We start from the raw sequence: 11363 nt of genomic DNA, 5'->3' as shown, positions 1-11363 counted from the left end.
TAGACATAGATGACGCAACAATAACTCTACAACTATATGATGGATACTTATACATAGAAATAATGGCGGTCGAGATCAAACCCTTAGATCGTACGGAGAATATTAATGGTAGCAAAGTCATTGGGCTCTATGGTTCGGGCCACGTCTTGGGCCACTACTTTTATATATATATAAATTAAATGTTCATATATTTAAATATTGTTGTAGTAAAATTTAAAACAAGTAAACAATACCCCAAAGATAATTCAGAACTTGATCCTCATATTCATTTGTACATCGCACGAGATCAAAACATTGGTTCAATTTACACTACAAGAAAAAATTATTTTTGTAACAAAACTTTTTTATCTCTAAATCTACTTTTTCCGTTACTAATGACATTAGAGACGGAAATAGGAATGGAATTACGTTAGCTACGTGAATTTTAGGAACGGAATTCCGTTACAAATATATTATTTTTTTGCAGTGTTAAAACTTAAGATCAACACGTAAAAAAAATAAAACTCAAAGTCATTAGAGGAAAAACGGAAGAAGGTAAATAAAAAAGTGTTGGTTGACAAAAATGTTTGTAATATTAAAATATTCGTTACATAAATTTGTACCGACACATCTAACGCAGCTTAATATAATGACCTGGATGGTCAGAGACCTTGTGGTCGACCAAGATAACATGTATGTCGCTCATGTCCGTGCAAACACCCTACTTCTGTAGATCTATATGTCCAGTTTAAAATAGGTGGAAGGAAAGCTAACTCGGTTTATAAAAGGGTTATGTTTTTGTTTTTTAATCTAAACGTAATTATGGCCTTCAATGCAAGCCTACAAGATCGTTCAATGTAAACAACCACACAATTTACAGAATCGCTCACAAACTTGCACGAAAAAATGTTTCCATGAAAAACAACTACAAGATCGCCGATGAAACCTTATAAAAGTATTTATCGAAAGCGGCCAGAGACGCAAATGCCTGGCATAGGGAGAGAATATCATATCTAGCTAGAGAGAAAGACGAGACAACAATAACTCTTCAAGTATACGAGGAATACTTATATATAGAAATCATGGGCGGTCTAGATGAAACCATTAGATCGTACGGTGAATATTAAAGCTTACAAAGTCATTGGGCTCTATGGTTCGGGAAACGTCTTGGGCCATTTCATTCATATATGTAAATTTAATATTCATATATTTAAATATGGTTGTAGTAAAATCTAAAACATGTAAAAAATACACCAAAAATAATCAAGAACTTGATCCTCATTTTCATTTGTACAATGCACGCACAAGCGCACGCGCACAAAATCAGCACGATGGTTCAACTTGAAACTTAAGATCACCGCATAAACACAATAAAACATAAATTATCGGAGCTAAAACGGCAGGAGATAAATGCAAAAGTGTTTGTTGGCAAAAATGTTTGTAATATAAAAATACATGTTAGTTAACTTTGTACCGACACATCTCAAGCAGCTTAATCTAATGACCTGGATGGTCACAGACCTTGTCATCGACCAAGAGAACATTAATGTCACTCATCTTCGTGCAAGCACTCAACTCTTGTAGATCTACATCTCTATGTTAAAATATGTGAAATGAAGGCTAAGTCAGATAATAAATGGGTTATGCTTTTGTTGTTTTAAGCATAACATAGTTTTGGGCTTTAAGTCAAGCGCAAAAGATCGTTCAATGCAGATAACCACACAATTTACGGAAAACTCTCACAATAATTTGCGGGAAAAAAATATTTTCCTAGAATACGAACTACAACACCGCCGATGAAACCTTAGAAAATATTATTGAAAGCAGCCAGAGACACAAATGCACGATTTAGAGAGAAAATATCCTAGCTAGCTAGAGAGAAAGACGACGCAACAATAACTCCCCAATTATAGGAAGGCTACATCATAATAGAAATGATGGGCAGTGTAGATCAAACCCTTAGATCATACGGTGAATATTAAAGGTTGCAAACTCATTCTGCTCTATGGTTCGGCCATGTCTTAGGCCATTTCTTTTATATATGTATAAATTAAATATTCATACATCTAATATGGTTTTTAGCAGAATTTAAACTATTAACTAATACCCAAAAATAATCCAGAACTTGATCCTCATATTCATTTGTAAATTGCATGTGCACGCACACGAGATCAACACGATGGTTCAACTTAAAACTTAAGATCACCAAATAAAAACAATAAAACTCAAAATAATCGGTGCTAAAATTGCAGGAGACATTTACAAAAGTATATTTTGGCAAAAATGTTTGTAATATAAAAATATGTGTTAGTTACCTTTGCACCGACACATCTCAAGCAGCTTAATCTAATGACAAAGATTGTAAGAGACCTTGTGGTCGACCAAGAGAACATGTATGTCGTTCATTTCCGTGCAAGCACCCAACTCTTGTAGATCTATATCTCTATGTTAAAATAAGTGAAAGGAAAGCTAAACCGGTTTATAAACGGGTTATGTTTTTGTTATTTAAGCATAATGTAACATTGGTCTTCAAGGAAAGCCTACAACATCATTAATTGCATACGACCACACAATTTACGCAGACGTCTCACAATAATTCGTTGGAACAAAATGTTTCCTAGAAAAACAACTACAAGACCACCGGTGAAAGCTTACAAAAAAAATATTTATTGAAAGCGGCCCAAGACACAAATGCCTCACATAGGGAGAGAATATCATAGCTAGCTAGAGTGAAAGACGACACAACAATAACCCTACAATTATAAGAAGACTAATACATACAATGATGGGCAGTCTAGATCAAAACCTTAGATCATACGGTGATTAATTTTAAATATGTTTGTAGTAAAATTTAAAACAAGTAAACAATGCCCTGATAAAAATCCAGAACTCTATCATCGTATTCATTGCACAGTGCACGCGCACGCGCGCGAGATCAGCACGATAGTTCAATTTGAAACTTAAGATCACCACATAAAAACAATAAAACAAAAATCATCGGAGCTAAAACAACAAGAGATAAGAAAAAACGTTTTTGTTGCCAAAAATGTTTGTAATATAAAAATACGTGTTAGTTAACTTTGTACCGACACATCTCAAGCAGCTTAATCTAATGACCTGGATGGTCAGAGACCTTGTGGTCGACCAAGAGAACATATATGTTGTTCATCTCCGTGCAAGCACTCAACTTTTGTAGATCTATATCTCTAGGTTAAAATATGTGAAAGGAAGGCTGAGTCAGATAATAAATTTGTTATGTTCATGTTGTTTAAGCTTAATGTAGTTTTGGGCATCAAGGCAGGCGTAAAAGATTGTTCAATGCAAACAACCAGACAATTTATGGAAAACTCTCACAATAATTTGCGGGAAAAGATACTTTCCTCGAATAACAACTACAACACCACCGATGAAGCCTTACAAAAATATTTATTGAGAGCAGCCAGAGACACAAACGCACGACTTAGAGAGAAAATATCCTAGCTAGCTTAAGAGAGAATATCCTAGGTAGCTAGAGAGAAAGACGGCGCAACAATAACTATACTATTATACGAAGACTACTTATACATTGAAATAATGGACGATGTAGATTAAACCCTTAGATCATACGGTGAATATTAAAGGTTGCAAACTCATTCTGCTCTATGGTTCAGGCCACATCTTAGGCCATTTCTTTTATATATGTATAAATTAAATATTCATACATCTAATATGGTTTTTAGTAGAATTTAAAACTATTAACAAACACCCGAAATAATTCCAGAACTTGATCCTCATATTCATTTGTACATTGCATGCGCAAGCGCACCAGATCAACACGATGGTTCAACTTAAAACTTAATAACACCAAATAAAAACAATAAAACTCATAATCATCGGTGCTAAAATTGTAGGAGACATTTACGAAAGCATATTTTGGCAAATATTTTTCTAATATAAAAATATGTGTTAGCTATCTTTGTACCGACACATCTCAAGCAGCGTAATCTAATGACCTGGATGGTCAGAAACCTTGTGGTCGACCAAGAGAACATGTATCTCGTTCACTTCCGTACAAACACCCAACTCTTGTAGATCTATATCTCTAGGTTAAAATAGGTGAGAGGAAAGCTAAACCAGTTTATAAACGGGTTATAATTTTGTTGTTTAAGCATAGTGGCAAGCCTACAGAATCATTCAATGCAGACGACCACACAATTTACGGATAACACTCAGAATAATTCGCGGCAACAAAATGTTTCCTAGAAAAACAACTACAAGACCACCAATGAAAGCTAACAAAAATATTTATTGAAAGCGACCCAAGAGACAAATGCCTCACATAGGGAGAGAATATCATAGCTATCTAGACTGAAAGACGAAACAACAATAATTCTACAATTATACGAAGACTAATACATAAAATGATGTGCGGTCTAGATCAAACCCTTAGATCATACGGTGAATATTTAAATATGGCTGTAGTAAATTTAAAACAAGTAAACAATGCCCTGATAAAACTCCAGAACTTGATCCTCATATTCATTTTACAGTGCATGCGCACGCGCACGAGATCAGCACGATGGTTCAATTTGATACTTATGATCACCACATAAAACAATAAAACAAAAATCATCGGAGCTAAAACGGCAGGAGATTAACACAAAAGTATTTTTTGGCAAAAATGTTTGTAATATAAAAATACGTGTTAGTTAACTTTGTACGGACACATCTCAAGCAGCTTAATCTAATGACCTGGATGGTCAGAGACCTTGTGGTCGACCAAGAAAACATGTATGTCGCTCATCTCCGTGCAAGCACTCAACTCTTGTAGATCTATATCTCTAGGTTAAAATATGTGAAAGGAAGGCTAAGTCAGATAATAAATAGGGTATGTTCTTGTTGTTTAAGGTTATTGTAGTTTTGGGCATCAAGGCATGCGTAAAAGATCATTCAATGCAAACGACCACACAATTTACGGAAAACTCTCGCAATAATTTCCGGGAAAAAAATATTTTCCTTGAATAACAACTACAACACCGCCGATGAAACCTTACTAAAATATTTATTGAAAGCTGCCAGAGACATAAATGCACGACTTAGAGAGAAAATATCCTAGCTAGCTTGATCGAAGATTTTTGGAGAGTTTTTAAAAATATCTTTTAAGATACAGAAAAAAAGGTATATGTATAAAATGAAAATAGTGTCGTGCGTGTTCGTGTAGTAACTCCAAAAACTTTGTCAAAAATAAAAAAAATCTCTTTAACTGGTGAGTGTCCGGGTCAAACTCAGGGAATATGCAAATATCCTATATTTAATTAGAAAAAGTATAATGAGTTAATGCAATCGAATAAGCTGAAAAGATAAATTGCAGAAATTAAATCTAACTAAAAAGCTATAAAATATACATATCTCGAAAAGAATGAAGCGACGCGTTTGTGTCTGACTTTTGCGTTCCTTAATGGCTAGATTTCGATGGATGAAATGAGCGGGATGATGATGGCGTGATAGCGAAAAATATATGTATAATTGGGGGGCGGCTCGGAGAAATGAGCGTGATCGCATTTGCTCGTTTAAGCCTATTCTCGACTTGGTTGGTACTTGACCTTACGGGATTTACAATGAGGCTTCAGGGACACCCGGCGAAGAACATTATAAGCAAGAAACTCTACTGTCACTAGAGATTTTTGTGACCCAATAGATCACCACCTATGCCCCATGAATTATTCTTCCAACCGTTCCGCTAGTGGCTCTACCCCTCTGATACCTCTATTTAAACGGAATCGAATTCAGAACAGCAACTAAGCAGGTCGACAAGGCTCCCGCGTACTTAGCTACGTTGAACTACCCGGAATCTCCTTTTGGCACGAAACAGGGCTGAAGTAGTCGATTCTTCTGTTGCCCTTCCGCAACCTTGTCGAAATCCAACTTCAACAATTCAAATCAAACATGGAATTTTTGGGTGAAGGTGAGGTGGAGAAATATGATAGAAATTTTACTAGCTAAAATAATATGCAGGAATTAAAAGAAAAAGAGGGAGAAAATCGGTTTGTTCGCGACACAAAACCGAAAATTCCATATTATTAAACTAGATAAAAATATGAGAGAAAATAAATTGAGAAAATGGAGTGTATGGAATTTTGTATTATTGCGTATATATGGTGTGTGTATATATAGTACAATTAGAGGGGATATTTATGGGGAAAAAGTTTCTAGAAGCTTGGTGGTTACAACCGTTAATAAATAACTACTTCTAAAAATAAATACTAACTACCTCTAAAAATAACCATAAATAACTAACTCTAAAAATAGCTACTAATATAACTACTAATAACTACCTATTTTCTAGAAGGTTCTAGAATAAAAATTACACAAAAATAGCCAAAAATTGGCTAAAAAGTAGTGTAGGAATTTAATTAAGGGAGCTGGGAGAGTGTAGTAAATGCAGGAGCTGAGGGTGCAGGAGACATAAATGCAGCGGAATTCTGTGCAGGAATTATTGTGGCAACGCAGTAAATGCACCGGTGACCAGCGGCAATAAATGCAGCAAGAATTAATGCAGCCGCCGCTTCGCTCACTTCCACGCATGGCCTTCCGCTCCGCTCACATTTCCGTGTCAGCCGCCGCTTGAATTCCGTGTCAGCCGTCATCGCTTCGCGCACTTTAACGCCAAAGTTTCCGTGCAGCCGTCGCTTGTTTCCGTGCAGCCGTCATCGCTTGCCTTCCGTGGTGCCGTCGCTTGTCTGCCGTCGCTCGCCTTCCGTGTCAGCCTCGCTTGTTTCCGTGCAGCCGTCATCGCTTGCCTTCCGTGCGGCCGTCGCTTGTCTTCCATGCTTGGTTGACTTTGACTTTCGCGCGTTGACTTTCTGACGTTGACCTTTGACTTTTGTTGACTTTCACGCCGGTGACTGTTTTTTCGCTTCTGAAGACATTTTTTCACTTTTTAAGGTCAGTTTTGGACTCTCATGTCAGTTTTCAAGCATTATTTCACCTATATAAATAATGAACATCTTATAAATATTCATTTAAATAAATAATACTTATTAAATAAAATTAATTTAGTTAAAATTAAATACTTAAATAGCACATAAATAATGCCAAAAAAATATAATTCAAGAAACACATCAATTAATTTAATTTATACACCAAAATAATTATAAATTATACTTAAAAACTAATAATTTAATATTATACAAACAAGATGAAATGAATATAATTATTAGAATAAATTAACATAAATAATATCGAAATTCGACATAAACAAATAATTAAATAAATAAATATAAGCTATAAAATATGACAAAATCAAGAGTTATCAAACTCCTCACATTTAACCTTTGTTCGTCCTCGAATAAATTCAATTAATGAAATTAAACCAAGTATTTTCTAAATAAGGACTCAATATTGTCGGAAATATCAACGGTGGTGTGTAAACGAATCTTGGCTAAAGTTCAGGTCCTTAAGCCATTTACGCGATATTGCTTATCTGCAAAGATTCGAAATTATGTCTCCCGAAATATTTTCAAACTTAAGTGTTCGGAGTAGCTTCTAAAAATGATGCGACGACTCAAAGCTTTAAATAAACGGCCATAATCAATCATAATTTAAGAAACAAGGCAACCCGGTAGACATTGCTACCGATAATAAATTAATTTCGACATTTTTTTTTTTTTGCCAAGTCAAGTCGCATATAAAGATAATCGGCATCCTCCTCACACTATTCGTTCGTCAATCCCATTTTTAAGAAAACTTAATTCATCCTCTCCGCTAATAAGCGCAGCTAAATAGACGAAAGTTCTAAAAATTAGACTAAGTATGAAATTAATGAAACGAAGAGGATATCAACCAACTTTATCAAAATCCCGATTTATACTCATACTCAAAAGAATTTCAATTATTGAATAGATTCAATTTCAAACTCAAATTAAGCACAATGAAAATCGATTGACTCGAGAAAATAACATATTTCACAGCTAATTTTATTTTAAAGAAATAAATTAAATATTATAAATAAAATAATTTAATTCACATAAATTACACAACATAAATTAAAAATCAATATGAATAATTTAAGCCAAAATAAATTAATCCCACATAAATTAATTAGCACACAAATATAAATTAATAAATAAACAAACAGACAATAATTTATATACTAATCCATCCTAATTAACTAACTAAATAATTAATTAATCAAACACCAGGGCGACAGACTGTATTATCTAGATTATAAACAAACTACACAAGCTAAAATCAAACGCAAAACTAAACCAAGAAAGAAAGAAATATCTCGCAATCAGCATCTGGCAATAATATTAATTAGTAAAATTAAACAAACTAATTCTACACTCATCTAACCTAATTAGCAATCCATGGCTGCTACACTAAACACATAATAGAACTACATAATTATCAATCCTAAGAGAGTCAATTAAATTAGATAATAACCTAAACTAAAGCTATCTAAAGAAAGTTAAATAAAACTAGCAGATTCAAGCTCAATCAGAAAAGAAAAAATATAAAATAAAAATAAAAGCAGCAAACAAGCCGCAGCAATATAGTATGCTAAACTAATATGCAGAAGAATTACAACAAATCACAGGAATAAATAAGCAGCAAGTTTGAGTTGGAACTTATATTGCAACTATTAAAAAAAACACAACTAATCTAACTAAACTTAAACTAAAAGCAGACCTACAAAACAAGCTAGACTAGAGTAATCTAAGATAATACTAAGCTAACATACAACACTATCAGAACACCTGATTAACAATATAGAATTGGACGAATCTAACTATTTAAGCAAACATTCTATACCTATCTCAACTAGTGTTAACCGAACTAACTGGAAGCGACTAAGACTAACTAACAACAAACTAACTATGTTAATTGTCTAACCATAACTAAGGATTAAATTAAGAAAACTAACAGCGGCAAACTAATATATTACACAGCTTCTACACCACTAATCTGAAAATTATCCTAATCAACTAGGTTTACAACTACTAATTTATCTAAGAAGCACATATTCTACTATCTAACAAGTTAGCAATCAATAAATAGGCCGGCATAAATAATCGATAAGGGAATCAAGAACTTCCCTGATTCATGTCTTGCAGCCAGAGTTTTTTTTCAAAATTTTGGGTGGTGCCGATGACTTCCCTCCTCACACTTGATAAGAATTGTTGTTCGCCCTCGAACAACCTTGATAAGAATCGGAGGGACTGCAATCACCAAATAACAATTCAAAAATAGCACGGTTCATATAGATGTAATCAATTAAAATATGATACTATAGAACTCCCTTTTCGACTTCTTTGTGGCTCAGAGACTTTCAAAACATTCCCCTCCTCCCACTCATAAGCGTCAAATTTTGGGAACATTCTGAAAATTTCAGAATATGCGCGCACAACAGCATGTCCGTCTAGTGGAGGCTTTTCATGAATTTCCTATCCTCGTTTATAAATTCTCAAAATCAATTAAATCTCAAAATTCATGAAAACAGCCCCATAGCACTTGATTTAGGACTGGCGGTATTTGGACGCAGTTTTCAATTTTAATTCTCTCTGGTAGGGACAAACAGGTTTGGACAGACCGGCGGTTCGCTTGCACTTGCAGTTGCTGTGCCGCTCTGTTCAGCCGAAGAAGATCGAGTCGCTGCTGCTCAGAAAAGACGCTGAGACAATTTCCGCTCATTTGGGATAGATCGGCGTCGCTCCGCTCATTTCGGGAAACTGTCGCACGGCTTGGGACTGACCTGCCGGTTTGCGTGCAACAGGCTTCATTGTTATAAATATGAGCGGTTCACACACTGTGTACGGATGAGCGGAGCCTTGAAAATCGTGGAACTTATCCATTTCATAGCGCATAGAATTGAATTCTGAAATTGGCTTCGCTTGCAGACCCGCTCACTTCTCCCGCTTGTTCTTGCCGCTTCACTTGCACACAGAGACATTAATGCTGCTTCGCTTTGATTCTATTTCAAACTTCAGATGAAATGATCAGCTGAATGGCATTGGGTGAAGAAGAAAACAAAATTAATTAAAAAAAAATATATATAATAATAATTGCTAAAAACATATATACGACGCCCAGGCCCCCTTTTTTTAAAAAAAAAATTTTAAAAATAAAATAAAATAAAACAATAATAATAAATATAATTTTGCCCTAAATTGAGTGAAGAAGACAACGCTATATCTGCTTCGGACTCCATAAGTTCACTTGCAGTAGTGGCCGCTTGGCTTGGGCAGACCGCCGGTTCGGGTGCAGGATTGGCCGCCGCTCGGTTAGGGCTGACCGGCCGGTTCGGGTGCAGTGGCGCTTTATTTTGATCAAGGATCAGCGGGCAGTGGGGTTCATCTCTTGTAAGCCATTCATCCATTGGTTCACAAGGATAGATGTCTGCTTCTTCTACTTCAAAATTCACTATGAACCCACCAGCTGATCATCTTTAATGTCCTGAATGAACAACAAAAATTATTATTAATATTATTATTATTATTTATTTATGCAGTTATTATTATTATTACTAATATTATTTATTATTATTATTTATTTATGCAGTTATTATTATTACTAATATTATTTATTATTATTATTATATATATATAGAAAAGAAATAACACAGGGCAGCCGCGAAGGCCTAAGCGCGCTGCTGCAGATTTTTTTTTTTTTTTTTTTTTGAAAATTTTTCTGATTTTCTCCGAAAGATGCATTGCCGTGCAAGTTTGATCCTTGAAGGATATCGCACTCTAGAAACCTACAAAGCATACCGCCGATGGATTAAATGTTCAAAATAAAATAAAATTCAATATTAAAATTAAATTAGCATTAAATCAATATTTCCAATTAAAACAAAGATACTAGGCTTATTCCCCAGCAACGGCGCCAAAATTTGATCGAAGATTTTTGGAGAGTTTTTAAAAATATCTTTTAAGATACAAAAAAAAGGTATATGTATAAAATGAAAATAGTGTCGTGCGTGTTCGTGTAGTAACTCCAAAAACTTCGTCAAAAATAAAAAAATCTCTTTAACCGGTGAGTGTCCGGGTCGAACTCAGGGAATATGCGAATATCCTATATTTAATTAGAAAAAGTGCAATAAGTTAATGCAATCGAAAAAGCTAAAAAGATAAATTGCATAAATTAAATCTAACTAAAAAGCGATAAAATATACGTATCTCAAAAAGAATGAAGCGAGGCGTTTGTGTCTGACTGGCTAGATTTCCATGGATGAAATGAGTGGGATGATGATGGCGTGATAGCGAAATATATGTATAATTGCGGGGCAGCTCGGAGAAATGAGCGTGATCGCATTTGCTCGTTTAAGCCGATTCTCGACTTGGTTGGTACTTGACCTTAGGGGATTTACAACGAGGCTTCAGCGACACCCGGCGAAGAATATTATA

Source organism: Andrographis paniculata, unplaced genomic scaffold (genome assembly GCF_009805555.1).
Source record: "Andrographis paniculata isolate CXL003 unplaced genomic scaffold, ASM980555v1 Contig53END, whole genome shotgun sequence".
Taxonomy (NCBI): domain Eukaryota; kingdom Viridiplantae; phylum Streptophyta; class Magnoliopsida; order Lamiales; family Acanthaceae; genus Andrographis; species Andrographis paniculata.
Note: the sequence above shows the minus strand (reverse complement) of the source record.